The sequence below is a fragment of the Hyla sarda genome, unplaced genomic scaffold (assembly GCF_029499605.1).
Source record: "Hyla sarda isolate aHylSar1 unplaced genomic scaffold, aHylSar1.hap1 scaffold_1738, whole genome shotgun sequence".
NCBI lineage: Eukaryota > Metazoa > Chordata > Amphibia > Anura > Hylidae > Hyla > Hyla sarda.
In genome coordinates, this window is record NW_026608380.1 from 23,172 (window position 1) to 49,536 (window position 26,365).

General features: G+C 44.2%; 9 non-coding genes across 9 annotated transcripts; all 9 read right to left on the reverse strand.

Annotated features, from left to right (window-relative positions):
* Positions 1-1,425: 1,425 nt before the first annotated feature.
* On the reverse strand, positions 1,426-1,616 carry LOC130312897 (U2 spliceosomal RNA). Its single transcript, XR_008860956.1, has one exon. It is a non-coding gene; the product is annotated as a U2 spliceosomal RNA (small nuclear RNA).
* Positions 1,617-3,702: 2,086 nt separating this feature from the next.
* LOC130312898 (U2 spliceosomal RNA) lies at positions 3,703-3,893 on the reverse strand. The gene has a single exon (XR_008860957.1). It is a non-coding gene; the product is annotated as a U2 spliceosomal RNA (small nuclear RNA).
* Positions 3,894-5,975: 2,082 nt separating this feature from the next.
* On the reverse strand, positions 5,976-6,166 carry LOC130312900 (U2 spliceosomal RNA). Its single transcript, XR_008860958.1, has one exon. It is a non-coding gene; the product is annotated as a U2 spliceosomal RNA (small nuclear RNA).
* A 2,092-nt stretch (positions 6,167-8,258) lies between these two features.
* On the reverse strand, positions 8,259-8,449 carry LOC130312918 (U2 spliceosomal RNA). The gene has a single exon (XR_008860976.1). It is a non-coding gene; the product is annotated as a U2 spliceosomal RNA (small nuclear RNA).
* A 2,107-nt stretch (positions 8,450-10,556) lies between these two features.
* On the reverse strand, positions 10,557-10,747 carry LOC130312901 (U2 spliceosomal RNA). Its single transcript, XR_008860959.1, has one exon. It is a non-coding gene; the product is annotated as a U2 spliceosomal RNA (small nuclear RNA).
* A 2,097-nt stretch (positions 10,748-12,844) lies between these two features.
* On the reverse strand, positions 12,845-13,035 carry LOC130312902 (U2 spliceosomal RNA). Its single transcript, XR_008860960.1, has one exon. It is a non-coding gene; the product is annotated as a U2 spliceosomal RNA (small nuclear RNA).
* Positions 13,036-15,127: 2,092 nt separating this feature from the next.
* LOC130312903 (U2 spliceosomal RNA) lies at positions 15,128-15,318 on the reverse strand. Its single transcript, XR_008860961.1, has one exon. It is a non-coding gene; the product is annotated as a U2 spliceosomal RNA (small nuclear RNA).
* A 2,092-nt stretch (positions 15,319-17,410) lies between these two features.
* LOC130312904 (U2 spliceosomal RNA) lies at positions 17,411-17,601 on the reverse strand. The gene has a single exon (XR_008860962.1). It is a non-coding gene; the product is annotated as a U2 spliceosomal RNA (small nuclear RNA).
* A 2,096-nt stretch (positions 17,602-19,697) lies between these two features.
* Positions 19,698-19,897, reverse strand: LOC130312920 (U2 spliceosomal RNA). The gene has a single exon (XR_008860978.1). It is a non-coding gene; the product is annotated as a U2 spliceosomal RNA (small nuclear RNA).
* Between the last annotated feature and the right edge of the window lie 6,468 nt (positions 19,898-26,365).

The following is a 26,365-nucleotide window of genomic DNA, read 5'->3' on the forward strand; positions in this document are numbered from 1 at the left end:
TCTATGAAGGCTGTAATAGACGACATCACCAAACAGCTCCATAGTCACATACACAGCAAAGGAGAGATGTTGTTTACACCTAGTGATGTCAGTGGTATTGAGTGACATCACAGCACAGTGCTAAGGCTCCTGGGCCTGGACACAGCAGCGGCTGCAATATCTCAACGGAGAATACGTTTATATCTATGTGTGTGTGTGCATATATATATATATATATATATATATATATATATATATATATATATATATATATTTCTCCGCCGAAATCACTTTTAAACCCATTTCCACCTTTTTTTCCCTTCTCTTCCTCTTACTTTTTTTTCACGTTTTTTTACGTTTTTCTCCTTTTCGCCTCTTTTCTGGGCGTATTATTCTTCTTTTTCTTCTTTTTTTTCGTCTAATGCATACCCCATCAGTGCAGCAATGCTTATTCAATACCGCCAGCAGATGGAGACACTGGGGGATAATTTTCTAAGGATTTATACTGATTTTTCCTGTCTGAATTTGTCGCACAGAAAGTTGCAGGCCAAATATGTGTGACATTTCTGCGACTTTAGCTTCTAGAGCATTTTTACAACATTATACATAGGTGCTGAATACATAAAAAGCGACTGTTCAGCGACAGACAAGTCGCATCGGCTGAAAGTAGGCCAGAATGTCAGTCCATGTTGGAGCAGGTTTAGATACAGTCTAAAGCATAGATCTCAAAGTCTGTGCACAGAATTTAGCAAGGGCCTCGCACCTTCTGATGCATCAGGTAGGTGCACAATAGCATAGCCTAACCCTCTGTACTTTGGTCTATATTGATGCGGGACATAGACAGCCAGCTGATGACCAATCCATTAGTGCAATGGATGGCTGGAAGCATTTGTCTTTGCCTTTGCAATACCACAGAAGCAATGCATGGTCAATGTACAGCAATGACACACCTGTGTGAACAGCCAGGAGACCCCCCCCCCCCCATGTTATGTTACATAGTTACATAGTTAGTACGGTCGAAAAAAGACATATGTCCATCTCGTTCAACCAGGGAATTAAGGGGTAGGGGTGTGGCGCGATATTGGGGAAGGGATGAGATTTTATATTTCTTCATAAGCATTAATCTTATTTTGTCAATTAGGAACATTCAGCACCCACCCGCTATCAAGGCAGCTGCCTATCATGTCATGCCCTACCTGCACAGGTGTGCTGGCTACTCAAATGATCCAATTAAGGAGGCCATTTAGTCAGCAGCAGCAGAAGTCCTGTGCCTGGACGCTCCAACAGGGGCCAGACACAAGCAGAAGCAGAAGCAGCAGAAGCAGCAGCAGCACCACCTTTTGTTTTTTGGCTGCAGCAGCAGCAAGGCCCACAGGGCTGGCTAGCTGGCTAGCCAGCAAGCAGGTAGCAATGAAAGTAGGAATCTTTCTTTTTAACCCTGTAAGGGGGTGGTGCACTGTACCCGAAGATACTGCCATATCGGGTCAATGCATAGGGCGACGGAAGCAAGCTTCGAAATCGGCCCCCGTTCTCAAAAATCCATTTAATATATGGTCCCCAGATAGGGGACGTATCAGATATTAAACTGATAAGAACAGATACTACACTTGATCTTAGCCAAAAGGCCGAGAAGCGATAACCGTGAAAGGGGCGGGCCCAACAAGGTCCCCTTCATGGGCACTATCACTGCTTGCTGTCAGGGAGGCTGCCAGACAATTTTCCATGCACACTCTGGGCTGGGGGGCAGTCAACCACCAGTACACACAGCAGAACCTAAACCCATACCATTATTGCTAAGCAGCAAGACAGGGGCCCATTGCACTCCCACGGGGCCTTTTTAAATGCAATCCATAACCCGGATTTGCCAGGAACCCTTCTTACTCCTCCTACTTGCATGTGACACTGGGCTTAGGATCTGCATAGGAAACACACACACAAGCACACACCTACCTTTGTTGCCTGCAGATGCCTCCTTGGCTGTCCCCAAACGGTATCAAACCAACACCCACGGGAAGCTGTAAGCATAGAGGACATGCCTGCACCCCATTGGACTTACCTGTGTGGGTTAAATCCGGGTTATTTGACAACCTATGGCGGTGATGGTTCTGCTCAGGCAGAGCAGTGCTGATGCTCCTCATAAAGCTGTCGCTGCTGTGAAGGTTCTAGGTGACATCACAAATCCCTTTGGTTACATACACAACAAAGCTGGGTTGTTGTTGTTTACACTCTGCAAGGCCTGTGGAAGTGAGTGACATCATAGCACTGTAGTTCTGAGGGTTCAAGATGGATGCAACAATCTCCTGTTGCTTCTATGAAGGCCGTAATAGACGACATCACCAAACAGCTTTATAGTCACATACACAGCAAAGGAGAGATGTTGTTTACACCTAGTGATGTCAGTGGTATTGAGTGACATCACAGCACAGTGCTAAGGCTCCTGGGCCTGGACACAGCAGCGGCTGCAATATCTCAACGGAGAATACGTTTATATCTATGTGTGTGTGTGCGCATATATATATATATATATATATATATATATATATATATATATATATTTCTCCGCCGAAATCACTTTTAAACCCATTTCCACCTTTTTTTCCCTTCTCTTCCTCTTACTTTTTTTTCACGTTTTTTTACGTTTTTCTCCTTTTCGCCTCTTTTCTGGGCGTATTATTCTTCTTTTTCTTCTTTTTTTTCGTCTAATGCATACCCCATCAGTGCAGCAATGCTTATTCAATACCGCCAGCAGATGGAGACACTGGGGGATAATTTTCTAAGGATTTATACTGATTTTTCCTGTCTGAATTTGTCGCACAGAAAGTTGCAGGCCAAATATGTGTGACATTTCTGCGACTTTAGCTTCTAGAGCATTTTTACAACATTATACATAGGTGCTGAATACATAAAAAGCGACTGTTCAGCGACAGACAAGTCGCATCGGCTGAAAGTAGGCCAGAATGTCAGTCCATGTTGGAGCAGGTTTAGATACAGTCTAAAGCATAGATCTCAAAGTCTGTGCACAGAATTTAGCAAGGGCCTCGCACCTTCTGATGCATCAGGTAGGTGCACAATAGCATAGCCTAACCCTCTGTACTTTGGTCTATATTGATGCGGGACATAGACAGCCAGCTGATGACCAATCCATTAGTGCAATGGATGGCTGGAAGCATTTGTCTTTGCCTTTGCAATACCACAGAAGCAATGCATGGTCAATGTACAGCAATGACACACCTGTGTGAACAGCCAGGAGACCCCCCCCCATGTTATGTTACATAGTTACATAGTTAGTACGGTCGAAAAAAGACATATGTCCATCACGTTCAACCAGGGAATTAAGGGGTAGGGGTGTGGCGCGATATTGGGGAAGGGATGAGATTTTATATTTCTTCATAAGCATTAATCTTATTTTGTCAATTAGGAACATTCAGCACCCACCCGCTATCAAGGCAGCTGCCTATCATGTCATGCCCTACCTGCACAGGTGTGCTGGCTACTCAAATGATCCAATTAAGGAGGCCATTTAGTCAGCAGCAGCAGAAGTCCTGTGCCTGGACGCTCCAACAGGGGCCAGACACAAGCAGAAGCAGAAGCAGCAGAAGCAGCAGCAGCACCACCTTTTGTTTTTTGGCTGCAGCAGCAGCAAGGCCCACAGGGCTGGCTAGCTGGCTAGCCAGCAAGCAGGTAGCAATGAAAGTAGGAATCTTTCTTTTTAACCCTGTAAGGGGGTGGTGCACTGTACCCGAAGATACTGCCATATCGGGTCAATGCATAGGGCGACGGAAGCAAGCTTCGAAATCGGCCCCCGTTCTCAAAAATCCATTTAATATATGGTCCCCAGATAGGGGACGTATCAGATATTAAACTGATAAGAACAGATACTACACTTGATCTTAGCCAAAAGGCCGAGAAGCGATAACCGTGAAAGGGGCGGGCCCAACAAGGTCCCCTTCATGGGCACTATCACTGCTTGCTGTCAGGGAGGCTGCCAGACAATTTTCCATGCACACTCTGGGCTGGGGGGCAGTCAACCACCAGTACACACAGCAGAACCTAAACCCATACCATTATTGCTAAGCAGCAAGACAGGGGCCCATTGCACTCCCACGGGGCCTTTTTAAATGCAATCCATAACCCGGATTTGCCAGGAACCCTTCTTACTCCTCCTACTTGCATGTGACACTGGGCTTAGGATCTGCATAGGAAACACACACACAAGCACACACCTACCTTTGTTGCCTGCAGATGCCTCCTTGGCTGTCCCCAAACGGTATCAAACCAACACCCACGGGAAGCTGTAAGCATAGAGGACATGCCTGCACCCCATTGGACTTACCTGTGTGGGTTAAATCCGGGTTATTTGACAACCTATGGCGGTGATGGTTCTGCTCAGGCAGAGCAGTGCTGATGCTCCTCATAAAGCTGTCGCTGCTGTGAAGGTTCTAGGTGACATCACAAATCCCTTTGGTTACATACACAACAAAGCTGGGTTGTTGTTGTTTACACTCTGCAAGGCCTGTGGAAGTGAGTGACATCATAGCACTGTAGTTCTGAGGGTTCTAGATGGATGCAACAATCTCCTGTTGCTTCTATGAAGGCCGTAATAGACGACATCACCAAACAGCTCCATAGTCACATACACAGCAAAGGAGAGATGTTGTTTACACCTAGTGATGTCAGTGGTATTGAGTGACATCACAGCACAGTGCTAAGGCTCCTGGGCCTGGACACAGCAGCGGCTGCAATATCTCAACGGAGAATACGTTTATATCTATGTGTGTGTGTGCGCATATATATATATATATATATATATATATATATATATATATTTCTCCGCCGAAATCACTTTTAAACCCATTTCCACCTTTTTTTCCCTTCTCTTCCTCTTACTTTTTTTTCACGTTTTTTTACGTTTTTCTCCTTTTCGCCTCTTTTCTGGGCGTATTATTCTTCTTTTTCTTCTTTTTTTTCGTCTAATGCATACCCCATCAGTGCAGCAATGCTTATTCAATACCGCCAGCAGATGGAGACACTGGGGGATAATTTTCTAAGGATTTATACTGATTTTTCCTGTCTGAATTTGTCGCACAGAAAGTTGCAGGCCAAATATGTGTGACATTTCTGCGACTTTAGCTTCTAGAGCATTTTTACAACATTATACATAGGTGCTGAATACATAAAAAGCGACTGTTCAGCGACAGACAAGTCGCATCGGCTGAAAGTAGGCCAGAATGTCAGTCCATGTTGGAGCAGGTTTAGATACAGTCTAAAGCATAGATCTCAAAGTCTGTGCACAGAATTTAGCAAGGGCCTCGCACCTTCTGATGCATCAGGTAGGTGCACAATAGCATAGCCTAACCCTCTGTACTTTGGTCTATATTGATGCGGGACATAGACAGCCAGCTGATGACCAATCCATTAGTGCAATGGATGGCTGGAAGCATTTGTCTTTGCCTTTGCAATACCACAGAAGCAATGCATGGTCAATGTACAGCAATGACACACCTGTGTGAACAGCCAGGAGACCCCCCCCCCCATGTTATGTTACATAGTTACATAGTTAGTACGGTCGAAAAAAGACATATGTCCATCACGTTCAACCAGGGAATTAAGGGGTAGGGGTGTGGCGCGATATTGGGGAAGGGATGAGATTTTATATTTCTTCATAAGCATTAATCTTATTTTGTCAATTAGGAACATTCAGCACCCACCCGCTATCAAGGCAGCTGCCTATCATGTCATGCCCTACCTGCACAGGTGTGCTGGCTACTCAAATGATCCAATTAAGGAGGCCATTTAGTCAGCAGCAGCAGAAGTCCTGTGCCTGGACGCTCCAACAGGGGCCAGACACAAGCAGAAGCAGAAGCAGCAGAAGCAGCAGCAGCACCACCTTTTGTTTTTTGGCTGCAGCAGCAGCAAGGCCCACAGGGCTGGCTAGCTGGCTAGCCAGCAAGCAGGTAGCAATGAAAGTAGGAATCTTTCTTTTTAACCCTGTAAGGGGGTGGTGCACTGTACCCGAAGATACTGCCATATCGGGTCAATGCATAGGGCGACGGAAGCAAGCTTCGAAATCGGCCCCCGTTCTCAAAAATCCATTTAATATATGGTCCCCAGATAGGGGACGTATCAGATATTAAACTGATAAGAACAGATACTACACTTGATCTTAGCCAAAAGGCCGAGAAGCGATAACCGTGAAAGGGGCGGGCCCAACAAGGTCCCCTTCATGGGCACTATCACTGCTTGCTGTCAGGGAGGCTGCCAGACAATTTTCCATGCACACTCTGGGCTGGGGGGCAGTCAACCACCAGTACACACAGCAGAACCTAAACCCATACCATTATTGCTAAGCAGCAAGACAGGGGCCCATTGCACTCCCACGGGGCCTTTTTAAATGCAATCCATAACCCGGATTTGCCAGGAACCCTTCTTACTCCTCCTACTTGCATGTGACACTGGGCTTAGGATCTGCATAGGAAACACACACACAAGCACACACCTACCTTTGTTGCCTGCAGATGCCTCCTTGGCTGTCCCCAAACGGTATCAAACCAACACCCACGGGAAGCTGTAAGCATAGAGGACATGCCTGCACCCCATTGGACTTACCTGTGTGGGTTAAATCCGGGTTATTTGACAACCTATGGCGGTGATGGTTCTGCTCAGGCAGAGCAGTGCTGATGCTCCTCATAAAGCTGTCGCTGCTGTGAAGGTTCTAGGTGACATCACAAATCCCTTTGGTTACATACACAACAAAGCTGGGTTGTTGTTGTTTACACTCTGCAAGGCCTGTGGAAGTGAGTGACATCATAGCACTGTAGTTCTGAGGGTTCAAGATGGATGCAACAATCTCCTGTTGCTTCTATGAAGGCCGTAATAGACGACATCACCAAACAGCTCCATAGTCACATACACAGCAAAGGAGAGATGTTGTTTACACCTAGTGATGTCAGTGGTATTGAGTGACATCACAGCACAGTGCTAAGGCTCCTGGGCCTGGACACAGCAGCGGCTGCAATATCTCAACGGAGAATACGTTTATATCTATGTGTGTGTGTGCGCATATATATATATATATATATATATATATATATATATATATATTTCTCCGCCGAAATCACTTTTAAACCCATTTCCACCTTTTTTTCCCTTCTCTTCCTCTTACTTTTTTTTCACGTTTTTTTACGTTTTTCTCCTTTTCGCCTCTTTTCTGGGCGTATTATTCTTCTTTTTCTTCTTTTTTTTCGTCTAATGCATACCCCATCAGTGCAGCAATGCTTATTCAATACCGCCAGCAGATGGAGACACTGGGGGATAATTTTCTAAGGATTTATACTGATTTTTCCTGTCTGAATTTGTCGCACAGAAAGTTGCAGGCCAAATATGTGTGACATTTCTGCGACTTTAGCTTCTAGAGCATTTTTACAACATTATACATAGGTGCTGAATACATAAAAAGCGACTGTTCAGCGACAGACAAGTCGCATCGGCTGAAAGTAGGCCAGAATGTCAGTCCATGTTGGAGCAGGTTTAGATACAGTCTAAAGCATAGATCTCAAAGTCTGTGCACAGAATTTAGCAAGGGCCTCGCACCTTCTGATGCATCAGGTAGGTGCACAATAGCATAGCCTAACCCTCTGTACTTTGGTCTATATTGATGCGGGACATAGACAGCCAGCTGATGACCAATCCATTAGTGCAATGGATGGTTGGAAGCATTTGTCTTTGCCTTTGCAATACCACAGAAGCAATGCATGGTCAATGTACAGCAATGACACACCTGTGTGAACAGCCAGGAGACCCCCCCCCCCCCCCCCCCATGTTATGTTACATAGTTACATAGTTAGTACGGTCGAAAAAAGACATATGTCCATCACGTTCAACCAGGGAATTAAGGGGTAGGGGTGTGGCGCGATATTGGGGAAGGGATGAGATTTTATATTTCTTCATAAGCATTAATCTTATTTTGTCAATTAGGAACATTCAGCACCCACCCGCTATCAAGGCAGCTGCCTATCATGTCATGCCCTACCTGCACAGGTGTGCTGGCTACTCAAATGATCCAATTAAGGAGGCCATTTAGTCAGCAGCAGCAGAAGTCCTGTGCCTGGACGCTCCAACAGGGGCCAGACACAAGCAGAAGCAGAAGCAGCAGAAGCAGCAGCAGCACCACCTTTTGTTTTTTGGCTGCAGCAGCAGCAAGGCCCACAGGGCTGGCTAGCTGGCTAGCCAGCAAGCAGGTAGCAATGAAAGTAGGAATCTTTCTTTTTAACCCTGTAAGGGGGTGGTGCACTGTACCCGAAGATACTGCCATATCGGGTCAATGCATAAGGCGACGGAAGCAAGCTTCGAAATCGGCCCCCGTTCTCAAAAATCCATTTAATATATGGTCCCCAGATAGGGGACGTATCAGATATTAAACTGATAAGAACAGATACTACACTTGATCTTAGCCAAAAGGCCGAGAAGCGATAACCGTGAAAGGGGCGGGCCCAACAAGGTCCCCCTTCATGGGCACTATCACTGCTTGCTGTCAGGGAGGCTGCCAGACAATTTTCCATGCACACTCTGGGCTGGGGGGCAGTCAACCACCAGTACACACAGCAGAACCTAAACCCATACCATTATTGCTAAGCAGCAAGACAGGGGCCCATTGCACTCCCACGGGGCCTTTTTAAATGCAATCCATAACCCGGATTTGCCAGGAACCCTTCTTACTCCTCCTACTTGCATGTGACACTGGGCTTAGGATCTGCATAGGAAACACACACACAAGCACACACCTACCTTTGTTGCCTGCAGATGCCTCCTTGGCTGTCCCCAAACGGTATCAAACCAACACCCCACGGGAAGCTGTAAGCATAGAGGACATGCCTGCACCCCATTGGACTTACCTGTGTGGGTTAAATCCGGGTTATTTGACAACCTATGGCGGTGATGGTTCTGCTCAGGCAGAGCAGTGCTGATGCTCCTCATAAAGCTGTCGCTGCTGTGAAGGTTCTAGGTGACATCACAAATCCCTTTGGTTACATACACAACAAAGCTGGGTTGTTGTTGTTTACACTCTGCAAGGCCTGTGGAAGTGAGTGACATCATAGCACTGTAGTTCTGAGGGTTCAAGATGGATGCAACAATCTCCTGTTGCTTCTATGAAGGCCGTAATAGACGACATCACCAAACAGCTCCATAGTCACATACACAGCAAAGGAGAGATGTTGTTTACACCTAGTGATGTCAGTGGTATTGAGTGACATCACAGCACAGTGCTAAGGCTCCTGGGCCTGGACACAGCAGCGGCTGCAATATCTCAACGGAGAATACGTTTATATCTATGTGTGTGTGTGCGCATATATATATATATATATATTTATATATATATATATATATATATATATATATATTTCTCCGCCGAAATCACTTTTAAACCCATTTCCACCTTTTTTTCCCTTCTCTTCCTCTTACTTTTTTTTCACGTTTTTTTTACGTTTTTCTCCTTTTCGCCTCTTTTCTGGGCGTATTATTCTTCTTTTTCTTCTTTTTTTTCGTCTAATGCATACCCCATCAGTGCAGCAATGCTTATTCAATACCACCAGCAGATGGAGACACTGGGGGATAATTTTCTAAGGATTTATACTGATTTTTCCTGTCTGAATTTGTCGCACAGAAAGTTGCAGGCCAAATATGTGTGACATTTCTGCGACTTTAGCTTCTAGAGCATTTTTACAACATTATACATAGGTGCTGAATACATAAAAAGCGACTGTTCAGCGACAGACAAGTCGCATCGGCTGAAAGTAGGCCAGAATGTCAGTCCATGTTGGAGCAGGTTTAGATACAGTCTAAAGCATAGATCTCAAAGTCTGTGCACAGAATTTAGCAAGGGCCTCGCACCTTCTGATGCATCAGGTAGGTGCACAATAGCATAGCCTAACCCTCTGTACTTTGGTCTATATTGATGCGGGACATAGACAGCCAGCTGATGACCAATCCATTAGTGCAATGGATGGCTGGAAGCATTTGTCTTTGCCTTTGCAATACCACAGAAGCAATGCATGGTCAATGTACAGCAATGACACACCTGTGTGAACAGCCAGGAGACCCCCCCCCCCCCCCCCCATGTTATGTTACATAGTTACATAGTTAGTACGGTCGAAAAAAGGACATATGTCCATCACGTTCAACCAGGGAATTAAGGGGTAGGGGTGTGGCGCGATATTGGGGAAGGGATGAGATTTTATATTTCTTCATAAGCATTAATCTTATTTTGTCAATTAGGAACATTCAGCACCCACCCGCTATCAAGGCAGCTGCCTATCATGTCATGCCCTACCTGCACAGGTGTGCTGGCTACTCAAATGATCCAATTAAGGAGGCCATTTAGTCAGCAGCAGCAGAAGTCCTGTGCCTTGACGCTCCAACAGGGGCCAGACACAAGCAGAAGCAGAAGCAGCAGAAGCAGCAGCAGCACCACCTTTTGTTTTTTGGCTGCAGCAGCAGCAAGGCCCACAGGGCTGGCTAGCTGGCTAGCCAGCAAGCAGGTAGCAATGAAAGTAGGAATCTTTCTTTTTAACCCTGTAAGGGGGTGGTGCACTGTACCCGAAGATACTGCCATATCGGGTCAATGCATAGGGCGACGGAAGCAAGCTTCGAAATCGGCCCCCGTTCTCAAAAATCCATTTAATATATGGTCCCCAGATAGGGGACGTATCAGATATTAAACTGATAAGAACAGATACTACACTTGATCTTAGCCAAAAGGCCGAGAAGCGATAACCGTGAAAGGGGGCGGGCCCAACAAGGTCCCCTTCATGGGCACTATCACTGCTTGCTGTCAGGGAGGCTGCCAGACAATTTTCCATGCACACTCTGGGCTGGGGGGCAGTCAACCACCAGTACACACAGCAGAACCTAAACCCATACCATTATTGCTAAGCAGCAAGACAGGGGCCCATTGCACTCCCACGGGGCCTTTTTAAATGCAATCCATAACCCGGATTTGCCAGGAACCCTTCTTACTCCTCCTACTTGCATGTGACACTGGGCTTAGGATCTGCATAGGAAACACACACACAAGCACACACCTACCTTTGTTGCCTGCAGATGCCTCCTTGGCTGTCCCCAAACGGTATCAAACCAACACCCACGGGAAGCTGTAAGCATAGAGGACATGCCTGCACCCCATTGGACTTACCTGTGTGGGTTAAATCCGGGTTATTTGACAACCTATGGCGGTGATGGTTCTGCTCAGGCAGAGCAGTGCTGATGCTCCTCATAAAGCTGTCGCTGCTGTGAAGGTTCTAGGTGACATCACAAATCCCTTTGGTTACATACACAACAAAGCTGGGTTGTTGTTGTTTACACTCTGCAAGGCCTGTGGAAGTGAGTGACATCATAGCACTGTAGTTCTGAGGGTTCAAGATGGATGCAACAATCTCCTGTTGCTTCTATGAAGGCCGTAATAGACGACATCACCAAACAGCTCCATAGTCACATACACAGCAAAGGAGAGATGTTGTTTACACCTAGTGATGTCAGTGGTATTGAGTGACATCACAGCACAGTGCTAAGGCTCCTGGGCCTGGACACAGCAGCGGCTGCAATATCTCAACGGAGAATACGTTTATATCTATGTGTGTGTGTGCGCATATATATATATATATATATATATATATATATATATATATATATATATTTCTCCGCCGAAATCACTTTTAAACCCATTTCCACCTTTTTTTCCCTTCTCTTCCTCTTACTTTTTTTTCACGTTTTTTTTACGTTTTTCTCCTTTTCGCCTTCTTTTCTGGGCGTATTATTCTTCTTTTTCTTCTTTTTTTTCGTCTAATGCATACCCCATCAGTGCAGCAATGCTTATTCAATACCGCCAGCAGATGGAGACACTGGGGGATAATTTTCTAAGGATTTATACTGATTTTTCCTGTCTGAATTTGTCGCACAGAAAGTTGCAGGCCAAATATGTGTGACATTTCTGCGACTTTAGCTTCTAGAGCATTTTTACAACATTATACATAGGTGCTGAATACATAAAAAGCGACTGTTCAGCGACAGACAAGTCGCATCGGCTGAAAGTAGGCCAGAATGTCAGTCCATGTTGGAGCAGGTTTAGATACAGTCTAAAGCATAGATCTCAAAGTCTGTGCACAGAATTTAGCAAGGGCCTCGCACCTTCTGATGCATCAGGTAGGTGCACAATAGCATAGCCTAACCCTCTGTACTTTGGTCTATATTGATGCGGGACATAGACAGCCAGCTGATGACCAATCCATTAGTGCAATGGATGGCTGGAAGCATTTGTCTTTGCCTTTGCAATACCACAGAAGCAATGCATGGTCAATGTACAGCAATGACACACCTGTGTGAACAGCCAGGAGACCCCCCCCCCCCCCCATGTTATGTTACATAGTTACATAGTTAGTACGGTCGAAAAAAGACATATGTCCATCACGTTCAACCAGGGAATTAAGGGGTAGGGGTGTGGCGCGATATTGGGGAAGGGATGAGATTTTATATTTCTTCATAAGCATTAATCTTATTTTGTCAATTAGGAACATTCAGCACCCACCCGCTATCAAGGCAGCTGCCTATCATGTCATGCCCTACCTGCACAGGTGTGCTGGCTACTCAAATGATCCAATTAAGGAGGCCATTTAGTCAGCAGCAGCAGAAGTCCTGTGCCTGGACGCTCCAACAGGGGCCAGACACAAGCAGAAGCAGAAGCAGCAGAAGCAGCAGCAGCACCACCTTTTGTTTTTTGGCTGCAGCAGCAGCAAGGCCCACAGGGCTGGCTAGCTGGCTAGCCAGCAAGCAGGTAGCAATGAAAGTAGGAATCTTTCTTTTTAACCCTGTAAGGGGGTGGTGCACTGTACCCGAAGATACTGCCATATCGGGTCAATGCATAGGGCGACGGAAGCAAGCTTCGAAATCGGCCCCCGTTCTCAAAAATCCATTTAATATATGGTCCCCAGATAGGGGACGTATCAGATATTAAACTGATAAGAACAGATACTACACTTGATCTTAGCCAAAAGGCCGAGAAGCGATAACCGTGAAAGGGGCGGGCCCAACAAGGTCCCCTTCATGGGCACTATCACTGCTTGCTGTCAGGGAGGCTGCCAGACAATTTTCCATGCACACTCTGGGCTGGGGGGCAGTCAACCACCAGTACACACAGCAGAACCTAAACCCATACCATTATTGCTAAGCAGCAAGACAGGGGCCCATTGCACTCCCACGGGGCCTTTTTAAATGCAATCCATAACCCGGATTTGCCAGGAACCCTTCTTACTCCTCCTACTTGCATGTGACACTGGGCTTAGGATCTGCATAGGAAACACACACACAAGCACACACCTACCTTTGTTGCCTGCAGATGCCTCCTTGGCTGTCCCCAAACGGTATCAAACCAACACCCACGGGAAGCTGTAAGCATAGAGGACATGCCTGCACCCCATTGGACTTACCTGTGTGGGTTAAATCCGGGTTATTTGACAACCTATGGCGGTGATGGTTCTGCTCAGGCAGAGCAGTGCTGATGCTCCTCATAAAGCTGTCGCTGCTGTGAAGGTTCTAGGTGACATCACAAATCCCTTTGGTTACATACACAACAAAGCTGGGTTGTTGTTGTTTACACTCTGCAAGGCCTGTGGAAGTGAGTGACATCATAGCACTGTAGTTCTGAGGGTTCAAGATGGATGCAACAATCTCCTGTTGCTTCTATGAAGGCCGTAATAGACGACATCACCAAACAGCTCCATAGTCACATACACAGCAAAGGAGAGATGTTGTTTACACCTAGTGATGTCAGTGGTATTGAGTGACATCACAGCACAGTGCTAAGGCTCCTGGGCCTGGACACAGCAGCGGCTGCAATATCTCAACGGAGAATACGTTTATATCTATGTGTGTGTGTGCGCATATATATATATATATATATATATATATATATATATATATTTCTCCGCCGAAATCACTTTTAAACCCATTTCCACCTTTTTTTCCCTTCTCTTCCTCTTACTTTTTTTTCACGTTTTTTTACGTTTTTCTCCTTTTCGCCTCTTTTCTGGGCGTATTATTCTTCTTTTTCTTCTTTTTTTTCGTCTAATGCATACCCCATCAGTGCAGCAATGCTTATTCAATACCGCCAGCAGATGGAGACACTGGGGGATAATTTTCTAAGGATTTATACTGATTTTTCCTGTCTGAATTTGTCGCACAGAAAGTTGCAGGACAAATATGTGTGACATTTCTGCGACTTTAGCTTCTAGAGCATTTTTACAACATTATACATAGGTGCTGAATACATAAAAAGCGACTGTTCAGCGACAGACAAGTCGCATCGGCTGAAAGTAGGCCAGAATGTCAGTCCATGTTGGAGCAGGTTTAGATACAGTCTAAAGCATAGATCTCAAAGTCTGTGCACAGAATTTAGCAAGGGCCTCGCACCTTCTGATGCATCAGGTAGGTGCACAATAGCATAGCCTAACCCTCTGTACTTTGGTCTATATTGATGCGGGACATAGACAGCCAGCTGATGACCAATCCATTAGTGCAATGGATGGCTGGAAGCATTTGTCTTTGCCTTTGCAATACCACAGAAGCAATGCATGGTCAATGTACAGCAATGACACACCTGTGTGAACAGCCAGGAGACCCCCCCCCCCCCCCCCCCCCATGTTATGTTACATAGTTACATAGTTAGTACGGTCGAAAAAAGACATATGTCCATCACGTTCAACCAGGGAATTAAGGGGTAGGGGTGTGGCGCGATATTGGGGAAGGGATGAGATTTTATATTTCTTCATAAGCATTAATCTTATTTTGTCAATTAGGAACATTCAGCACCCACCCGCTATCAAGGCAGCTGCCTATCATGTCATGCCCTACCTGCACAGGTGTGCTGGCTACTCAAATGATCCAATTAAGGAGGCCATTTAGTCAGCAGCAGCAGAAGTCCTGTGCCTGGACGCTCCAACAGGGGCCAGACACAAGCAGAAGCAGAAGCAGCAGAAGCAGCAGCAGCACCACCTTTTGTTTTTTGGCTGCAGCAGCAGCAAGGCCCACAGGGCTGGCTAGCTGGCTAGCCAGCAAGCAGGTAGCAATGAAAGTAGGAATCTTTCTTTTTAACCCTGTAAGGGGGTGGTGCACTGTACCCGAAGATACTGCCATATCGGGTCAATGCATAGGGCGACGGAAGCAAGCTTCGAAATCGGCCCCCGTTCTCAAAAATCCATTTAATATATGGTCCCCAGATAGGGGACGTATCAGATATTAAACTGATAAGAACAGATACTACACTTGATCTTAGCCAAAAGGCCGAGAAGCGATAACCGTGAAAGGGGCGGGCCCAACAAGGTCCCCTTCATGGGCACTATCACTGCTTGCTGTCAGGGAGGCTGCCAGACAATTTTCCATGCACACTCTGGGCTGGGGGGCAGTCAACCACCAGTACACACAGCAGAACCTAAACCCATACCATTATTGCTAAGCAGCAAGACAGGGGCCCATTGCACTCCCACGGGGCCTTTTTAAATGCAATCCATAACCCGGATTTGCCAGGAACCCTTCTTACTCCTCCTACTTGCATGTGACACTGGGCTTAGGATCTGCATAGGAAACACACACACAAGCACACACCTACCTTTGTTGCCTGCAGATGCCTCCTTGGCTGTCCCCAAACGGTATCAAACCAACACCCACGGGAAGCTGTAAGCATAGAGGACATGCCTGCACCCCATTGGACTTACCTGTGTGGGTTAAATCCGGGTTATTTGACAACCTATGGCGGTGATGGTTCTGCTCAGGCAGAGCAGTGCTGATGCTCCTCATAAAGCTGTCGCTGCTGTGAAGGTTCTAGGTGACATCACAAATCCCTTTGGTTACATACACAACAAAGCTGGGTTGTTGTTGTTTACACTCTGCAAGGCCTGTGGAAGTGAGTGACATCATAGCACTGTAGTTCTGAGGGTTCAAGATGGATGCAACAATCTCCTGTTGCTTCTATGAAGGCCGTAATAGACGACATCACCAAACAGCTCCATAGTCACATACACAGCAAAGGAGAGATGTTGTTTACACCTAGTGATGTCAGTGGTATTGAGTGACATCACAGCACAGTGCTAAGGCTCCTGGGCCTGGACACAGCAGCGGCTGCAATATCTCAACGGAGAATACGTTTTACATCTATGTGTGTGTGTGCGCATATATATATATATATATATATATATATATATATATATATTTCTCCGCCGAAATCACTTTTAAACCCATTTCCACCTTTTTTTCCCTTCTCTTCCTCTTACTTTTTTTTCACGTTTTTTTACGTTTTTCTCCTTTTCGCCTCTTTTCTGGGCGTATTATTCTTCTTTTTCTTCTTTTTTTTCGTCTAATGCATACCCCATCAGTGCAGCAATGCTTATTCAATACCGCCAGCAGATGGAGACACTGGGGGATAATTTTCTAAGGATTTATACTGATTTTTCCTGTCTGAATTTGTCGCACAGAAAGTTGCAGGCCAAATATGTGTGACATTTCTGCGACTTTAGCTTCTAGAGCATTTTTACAACATTATACATAGGTGCTGAATACATAAAAAGCGACTGTTCAGCGACAGACAAGTCGCATCGGCTGAAAGTAGGCCAGAATGTCAGTCCATGTTGGAGCAGGTTTAGATACAGTCTAAAGCATAGATCTCAAAGTCTGTGCACAGAATTTAGCAAGGGCCTCGCACCTTCTGATGCATCAGGTAGGTGCACAATAGCATAGCCTAACCCTCTGTACTTTGGTCTATATTGATGCGGGACATAGACAGCCAGCTGATGACCAATCCATTAGTGCAATGGATGGCTGGAAGCATTTGTCTTTGCCTTTGCAATACCACAGAAGCAATGCATGGTCAATGTACAGCAATGACACACCTGTGTGAACAGCCAGGAGACCCCCCCCCCCCCCCCCCCCATGTTATGTTACATAGTTACATAGTTAGTACGGTCGAAAAAAGACATATGTCCATCACGTTCAACCAGGGAATTAAGGGGTAGGGGTGTGGCGCGATATTGGGGAAGGGATGAGATTTTATATTTCTTCATAAGCATTAATCTTATTTTGTCAATTAGGAACATTCAGCACCCACCCGCTATCAAGGCAGCTGCCTATCATGTCATGCCCTACCTGCACAGGTGTGCTGGCTACTCAAATGATCCAATTAAGGAGGCCATTTAGTCAGCAGCAGCAGAAGTCCTGTGCCTGGACGCTCCAACAGGGGCCAGACACAAGCAGAAGCAGAAGCAGCAGAAGCAGCAGCAGCACCACCTTTTGTTTTTTGGCTGCAGCAGCAGCAAGGCCCACAGGGCTGGCTAGCTGGCTAGCCAGCAAGCAGGTAGCAATGAAAGTAGGAATCTTTCTTTTTAACCCTGTAAGGGGGTGGTGCACTGTACCCGAAGATACTGCCATATCGGGTCAATGCATAGGGCGACGGAAGCAAGCTTCGAAATCGGCCCCCGTTCTCAAAAATCCATTTAATATATGGTCCCCAGATAGGGGACGTATCAGATATTAAACTGATAAGAACAGATACTACACTTGATCTTAGCCAAAAGGCCGAGAAGCGATAACCGTGAAAGGGGCGGGCCCAACAAGGTCCCCTTCATGGGCACTATCACTGCTTGCTGTCAGGGAGGCTGCCAGACAATTTTCCATGCACACTCTGGGCTGGGGGGCAGTCAACCACCAGTACACACAGCAGAACCTAAACCCATACCATTATTGCTAAGCAGCAAGACAGGGGCCCATTGCACTCCCACGGGGCCTTTTTAAATGCAATCCATAACCCGGATTTGCCAGGAACCCTTCTTACTCCTCCTACTTGCATGTGACACTGGGCTTAGGATCTGCATAGGAAACACACACACAAGCACACACCTACCTTTGTTGCCTGCAGATGCCTCCTTGGCTGTCCCCAAACGGTATCAAACCAACACCCACGGGAAGCTGTAAGCATAGAGGACATGCCTGCACCCCATTGGACTTACCTGTGTGGGTTAAATCCGGGTTATTTGACAACCTATGGCGGTGATGGTTCTGCTCAGGCAGAGCAGTGCTGATGCTCCTCATAAAGCTGTCGCTGCTGTGAAGGTTCTAGGTGACATCACAAATCCCTTTGGTTACATACACAACAAAGCTGGGTTGTTGTTGTTTACACTCTGCAAGGCCTGTGGAAGTGAGTGACATCATAGCACTGTAGTTCTGAGGGTTCAAGATGGATGCAACAATCTCCTGTTGCTTCTATGAAGGCCGTAATAGACGACATCACCAAACAGCTCCATAGTCACATACACAGCAAAGGAGAGATGTTGTTTACACCTAGTGATGTCAGTGGTATTGAGTGACATCACAGCACAGTGCTAAGGCTCCTGGGCCTGGACACAGCAGCGGCTGCAATATCTCAACGGAGAATACGTTTATATCTATGTGTGTGTGTGCGCATATATATATATATATATATATATATATATATATATATATATTTCTCCGCCGAAATCACTTTTAAACCCATTTCCACCTTTTTTTCCCTTCTCTTCCTCTTACTTTTTTTTCACGTTTTTTTACGTTTTTCTCCTTTTCGCCTCTTTTCTGGGCGTATTATTCTTCTTTTTCTTCTTTTTTTTCGTCTAATGCATACCCCATCAGTGCAGCAATGCTTATTCAATACCGCCAGCAGATGGAGACACTGGGGGATAATTTTCTAAGGATTTATACTGATTTTTCCTGTCTGAATTTGTCGCACAGAAAGTTGCAGGCCAAATATGTGTGACATTTCTGCGACTTTAGCTTCTAGAGCATTTTTACAACATTATACATAGGTGCTGAATACATAAAAAGCGACTGTTCAGCGACAGACAAGTCGCATCGGCTGAAAGTAGGCCAGAATGTCAGTCCATGTTGGAGCAGGTTTAGATACAGTCTAAAGCATAGATCTCAAAGTCTGTGCACAGAATTTAGCAAGGGCCTCGCACCTTCTGATGCATCAGGTAGGTGCACAATAGCATAGCCTAACCCTCTGTACTTTGGTCTATATTGATGCGGGACATAGACAGCCAGCTGATGACCAATCCATTAGTGCAATGGATGGCTGGAAGCATTTGTCTTTGCCTTTGCAATACCACAGAAGCAATGCATGGTCAATGTACAGCAATGACACACCTGTGTGAACAGCCAGGAGACCCCCCCCCCCCCCCCCCCCCCCATGTTATGTTACATAGTTACATAGTTAGTACGGTCGAAAAAAGACATATGTCCATCACGTTCAACCAGGGAATTAAGGGGTAGGGGTGTGGCGCGATATTGGGGAAGGGATGAGATTTTATATTTCTTCATAAGCATTAATCTTATTTTGTCAATTAGGAACATTCAGCACCCACCCGCTATCAAGGCAGCTGCCTATCATGTCATGCCCTACCTGCACAGGTGTGCTGGCTACTCAAATGATCCAATTAAGGAGGCCATTTAGTCAGCAGCAGCAGAAGTCCTGTGCCTGGACGCTCCAACAGGGGCCAGACACAAGCAGAAGCAGAAGCAGCAGAAGCAGCAGCAGCACCACCTTTTGTTTTTTGGCTGCAGCAGCAGCAAGGCCCACAGGGCTGGCTAGCTGGCTAGCCAGCAAGCAGGTAGCAATGAAAGTAGGAATCTTTCTTTTTAACCCTGTAAGGGGGTGGTGCACTGTACCCGAAGATACTGCCATATCGGGTCAATGCATAGGGCGACGGAAGCAAGCTTCGAAATCGGCCCCCGTTCTCAAAAATCCATTTAATATATGGTCCCCAGATAGGGGACGTATCAGATATTAAACTGATAAGAACAGATTTTTTTTTTTTTTTTACATTTTTATTGAAAAAACTCAAAAACTTAAATACATCACAAGAAAATTTTTACAATACTTCAAATACTGTTTTCCATAAATGTAAATTCCACATAGCTAATGCTTTTTTCTGCCCATATCTCTTTTTATCAATTAAATAGTACAAGTAAACTTCACTGTATATCATCTTCAAACATTCTTTTTCACAAATAAAATCTCTTTTGAAGACAAGGATATTACGAACTTTCCATAATACATTTTTTGTACAGTTGATAAAAATCCACAAAATTCTCTCTTTTTCTTTCGTAACTCCATCACTTTTGCCATATAAAACAACTTCATGATTTAAAACTTTTAGACCTGTTAGGAATTTCAATAAAGAACCAATTAGTCTAAAAACCTTTTGTGCAAAATAACAATTCCAGAAAAGGTGCAAAACAGTTTCATCTATATTGCAATTTTCCCGGGGACAGACACATACAGCATTTAGACCTCTTCTATATTGGAAAAATCTTACCGGAAGACACTCATGGATAATCATCCATGCTAAATCCTTGTGCTCATTAAAAAGATATGGCTCGTTTACCTTTTTCCATATTTGTACACACCTATTATAAGAAAAATTAGAGACCATACATATTTCTTCTTGCAAATTTAACTGTACTTCTATCTTGCGAGCATCCCTCAAGGTTAACAAGTCAAAGTCTTTAAGGTTATACATACGTATAATTTTTTCTAAGATGGCATAATGTTTAGGCGGAGTTAAAAGTACAGGAGAAGATAATGATAAAAACACCCATTTTCTTCTTCTAAAAATATGTCCCGCAGAGTACTTTAAAAAACAGGACCATACACTTTTCATAAAAAGTCCCCTAAAACACCAACTAAAAAACCTTAAGTATAAAAATTTTCTAATACAGGGAACCTGTTTTCCTCCATTTTTTTGTGACTTATACATAATATCTCTTTTTAATTTTTCTGCTTTAGAACTCCATAGAAACTCAAAGAGAATCCTCTGAAGTTGCCTAGACATAAGTTCATTAGGAGGATAAATCATATTTAAATAGAGCATAATGGGTATTAGCATAGCCTTAATCACCAAAATTTTACCTTCTAAAGATAATTTCCTAAGGGACCAAAAGTCTACCTTCTTCTTTACCTTTTCTTTTACCATTAGCCAACTTTCCTCACCATTGTTATTTTTATCAAAGATGACTCCAAGGATTTTTATTTTTTCTGACTGTAATTTTAGGTTTGGTATTTGCACGTTTTCCCATTTACCTATATAAAAACAGTCACATTTAGATAAATTAAGTTTAAAAGCAGAAGCTTTACAAAAGAAATCAGTAACATCAACAACTCTTTGTAAAGAGAAGGAACTTTCACAAAAAACATTAATATCATCCATATAGCCACACACTTTAAGGGTGGCACTATTACCTCCAGGAACTGGCACTCCTTTTATTATTTTATCATTCCTTATTAAGTTTAACAGAGGTTCTATTGCACATATAAACAGTATAGGAGACAGAGGGCAGCCTTGCTTTACCCCTGATGATAAATTAATAAAATCTGTAAGGAAACCATTTATTAAAATCCTGCTAAAAGAACCTTTATATAAGAGAGCAATTTGCTTAATAAGTATGTTAGGAAAACCCATGCGTTGTAAAACCATCCATAAAAAACAATGTGATACTCTATCGAACGCTTTATGAAAATCTAGAGATAGAATGGCTAGATTTTGATTCCGCTCTTGCTGATACCATATGACGTCTCTAATAGCATTTAAAGGTTCAGCTACACTCCTTCCTGGGACACCACATACCTGATCCACATGGATGACCTTGTGCAAAAATGGCTTCATTCTGTTAACAAAAATTTTTGACATAATCTTATAATCAACATTAAGAAGCGTAATTGGTCTCCAATTTTCTAAGCTGTTCCTATCCCCCTTTTTGGGGATCAGAGACACTATACCACTCCTCCAAGATAAAGGTAGAACATCAGAATTAAAAGCCTCCTTAAAAATATTAAGCAAATCATCTTTAAAAATTTCCCAAAAGGTTTTATAAAACTCTACAGGAAGTCCATCAGAACCTGGTGTTTTACCTGTGGATAAACTTTTAGCAGCAATTTCTAATTCTTGGCATCTTACTTCTGTGCAAAGTGCATCTTGGTCCTCCTTACTTAAACCACAATCTAAAGTGCTTAGGAGAAAATTAGCAGCAGATATATCAATGGGTTTCTCATTAAACAGATCTTGATAAAAGGATTTAGCTTTGGATAACATTCCTACATTAGTAGTTTCATCCTCAATGTTAATCATTAACTTTTTTGTTTCCATTACCTTTTTAAAAAAGAATCTTGTACACTTTTCATCCTTCTCTTTACATTCAACTTTGGAGTTAAAAATTATTTCTTTCCCTTTGTTAGTTATAGCCTTCTGAATATCACTTTTAACACTTAAAATCAGATCGTCTACATATACACCCAGCTCTTTGAGTTGATAATAGGTTTGTAGTTTTGTGTTAAGATCTCTATACCATTTCAATTTCTCTTTTGTTTTTTTAACACCCATCTTAATAAAATACTCTTTAAATTTTACCTTGCAGAATTCCCACCATGCTAAAAGAGAATTAAAATTAGTCCTTGAGTTCTGCAATTTTTTAAAAAGATAGATAAAATTACATTTAATTTCTTCATCTTCAAGCAAAGAGACATTCAGACGCCAGACTCCTTTGGCTCTGCAAACCCCATCAAACTTACATGTAGCAGATAAAATCTTATGATCTGAAAAAAAGGTAGAAGTCAATTGCATGTTCCCATAAAATGCAAATCCAGAAGCAAAAATATAATCAATCCTTGACATATAAAGGCTATTCCCCCAGGTATACCCAGGGTCATTAGGGAAAGAGGTTCTCCACAAATCTTTTAAATTAAAATCAACTATAAAATCCTTTAGTTGTTTTTCAGTCTTATCTTTCCTTTGTTCAGATCCTCCAGCCCGCTCCTCTCCTGCCATTATACAATTAAAATCACCAGCGATGATAAGCGGGGATGAACCCGGTAAATAAAACTGAATTTTCTCTAATAAATCAGATCTTTCATCCTTATCTGGAGAGGCATATACATTTAAAAGTCTCATATTCATGTCATTATAAATAATATGAACGAGCAGGGCTCTACCGGGTACAATGTCTGTGAAGGAGGTAACTTTATACTCACTGCTCTTGAACAGTATGCCAACACCAGTCACTTTCCTCTCATTATCCCCTGACCACACAGACGGGCCAAGAGTCCATTCAGATCTCAAAGATGAATAATTGATATCATAATCAATGGCACATTCCTGTAAAAATAAAATGTCTGTAGGCAAAGAAGACAAGAAAGAAAATAAAGCAGCCCTCCTCTCTGGGCTCTTCAAACTCCTCACATTGAAGGAGGAGATATTAACACTTGGTAGCTCCTGGGTCATTCATTATCCTCAGACAAAGAACCCCAATCTGTAGGTGGTGACACAAATTCCTCAATATTAACAGGGTCGGATGCTGTTATAACCTTTTGGCAGACAATCTCCACGTTCCCCTCGTCCGCACTAACTCGACCACTCCTTTTGATGTTAAGGCCCTTTTCCTCTTTCCGGTCTCTGCTTTTCCTCTTTCGCCGTTCTTCTACATCCATCTCCTCTGTATCCCTTCTGGGCGGTCCAGGACCCTCAACTTCCATGAGAGGAGAACCCCTCACTTCTGTCTCAGGTCCCACGACCTTCCCCGGGGACACAATGCTTTTGGAGACATGAGCCACAGCAGGTATCACAGGAATTCCGGTAGCAGAAGACTCAGGCATCACTTTCAGGGTGTGGGTCTTAGGCACAGGCACAGCATCCATGGAGCTCTTCCTCATCGAGGGACCAGCCGACGTAGCCACAATATTGGCCCAGGAGCGTTGAGGACAATCCTTAAAAGCGTGTCCTTTCTGCTTACACACATTACACAGAATCTCATTTTGACAGTCCAAAGTGGTGTGGCCTTTTTGGCCACATCTTTTGCAAATAACCACTTCCTCTTTGCAAGATTCTTGTGTATGACCATATTCATGGCATTTCCTGCAATAATACGGCATCCCAGGGTAGAATAAATAGCCACGTTTACGCCCAATTAAAAAATTTGCAGGTGGGCGACACAGACCTCCAATTCCTCTCACATCTTCTCTGAACTTAACAGCAAACTTATGCTTTCCAGTCCAAAAGTCCATTGCATTCATTATTTTATGAGAGTATTTGACTTCCGCACAATATTGGTTTAAAAATAAGACAATGTCTCTTATATCCACGTATGGATCGTGCATAGTAACCACCAGTGGAACATCGCCATTAGAATATAGAGCAATGAAAACAAGTCCTTTCATATCCTCCTCATTGGCAAGCTCCCGAACTTTCTCAAACATATGGTCACATGCAGATGCGGAAGTCAAGGTAAGAATGAAAAGTCCTTTACCTGGGTCTTTTAGGCAAAACACATCTTCTCTCTGAATGTGCAATAAATCCAGCATAATTCTCTTGACAAAAAATTCCAAAGTCATCTTCTCCTTTTTCTCCTCATCCACTTCAATACGGAAGGTGTTCTTAATCCGAGTTTCAGTATGCGCAGCAAACCTAAGGGTCGCCATGGGGGATCGCCTTCCCGTTCTTTGTAAGTCCTCCTCCTATAGCAGCATGAGGCTTAAGACGGCTAAAAAACCGCCGATGCCTCAAGGCCGAAGGTTCGACGAACTCAGAGCCCCTTGACAAGATACAAGATCTTAGCCAAAAGGCCGAGAAGCGATAACCGTGAAAGGGGCGGGCCCAACAAGGTCCCCTTCATGGGCACTATCACTGCTTGCTGTCAGGGAGGCTGCCAGACAATTTTCCATGCACACTCTGGGCTGGGGGGCAGTCAACCACCAGTACACACAGCAGAACCTAAACCCATACCATTATTGCTAAGCAGCAAGACAGGGGCCCATTGCACTCCCACGGGGCCTTTTTAAATGCAATCCATAACCCGGATTTGCCAGGAACCCTTCTTACTCCTCCTACTTGCATGTGACACTGGGCTTAGGATCTGCATAGGAAACACACACACAAGCACACACCTACCTTTGTTGCCTGCAGATGCCTCCTTGGCTGTCCCCAAACGGTATCAAACCAACACCCACGGGAAGCTGTAAGCATAGAGGACATGCCTGCACCCCATTGGACTTACCTGTGTGGGTTAAATCCGGGTTATTTGACAACCTATGGCGGTGATGGTTCTGCTCAGGCAGAGCAGTGCTGATGCTCCTCATAAAGCTGTCGCTGCTGTGAAGGTTCTAGGTGACATCACAAATCCCTTTGGTTACATACACAACAAAGCTGGGTTGTTGTTGTTTACACTCTGCAAGGCCTGTGGAAGTGAGTGACATCATAGCACTGTAGTTCTGAGGGTTCAAGATGGATGCAACAATCTCCTGTTGCTTCTATGAAGGCCGTAATAGACGACATCACCAAACAGCTCCATAGTCACATACACAGCAAAGGAGAGATGTTGTTTACACCTAGTGATGTCAGTGGTATTGAGTGACATCACAGCACAGTGCTAAGGCTCCTGGGCCTGGACACAGCAGCGGCTGCAATATCTCAACGGAGAATACGTTTATATCTATGTGTGTGTGTGCGCATATATATATATATATATATATATATATATATATATATATATATATATTTCTCCGCCGAAATCACTTTTAAACCCATTTCCACCTTTTTTTCCCTTCTCTTCCTCTTACTTTTTTTTCACGTTTTTTTACGTTTTTCTCCTTTTCGCCTCTTTTCTGGGCGTATTATTCTTCTTTTTCTTCTTTTTTTTCGTCTAATGCATACCCCATCAGTGCAGCAATGCTTATTCAATACCGCCAGCAGATGGAGACACTGGGGGATAATTTTCTAAGGATTTATACTGATTTTTCCTGTCTGAATTTGTCGCACAGAAAGTTGCAGGCCAAATATGTGTGACATTTCTGCGACTTTAGCTTCTAGAGCATTTTTACAACATTATACATAGGTGCTGAATACATAAAAAGCGACTGTTCAGCGACAGACAAGTCGCATCGGCTGAAAGTAGGCCAGAATGTCAGTCCATGTTGGAGCAGGTTTAGATACAGTCTAAAGCATAGATCTCAAAGTCTGTGCACAGAATTTAGCAAGGGCCTCGCACCTTCTGATGCATCAGGTAGGTGCACAATAGCATAGCCTAACCCTCTGTACTTTGGTCTATATTGATGCGGGACATAGACAGCCAGCTGATGACCAATCCATTAGTGCAATGGATGGCTGGAAGCATTTGTCTTTGCCTTTGCAATACCACAGAAGCAATGCATGGTCAATGTACAGCAATGACACACCTGTGTGAACAGCCAGGAGACCCCCCCCCCCCCCCATGTTATGTTACATAGTTACATAGTTAGTACGGTCGAAAAAAGACATATGTCCATCACGTTCAA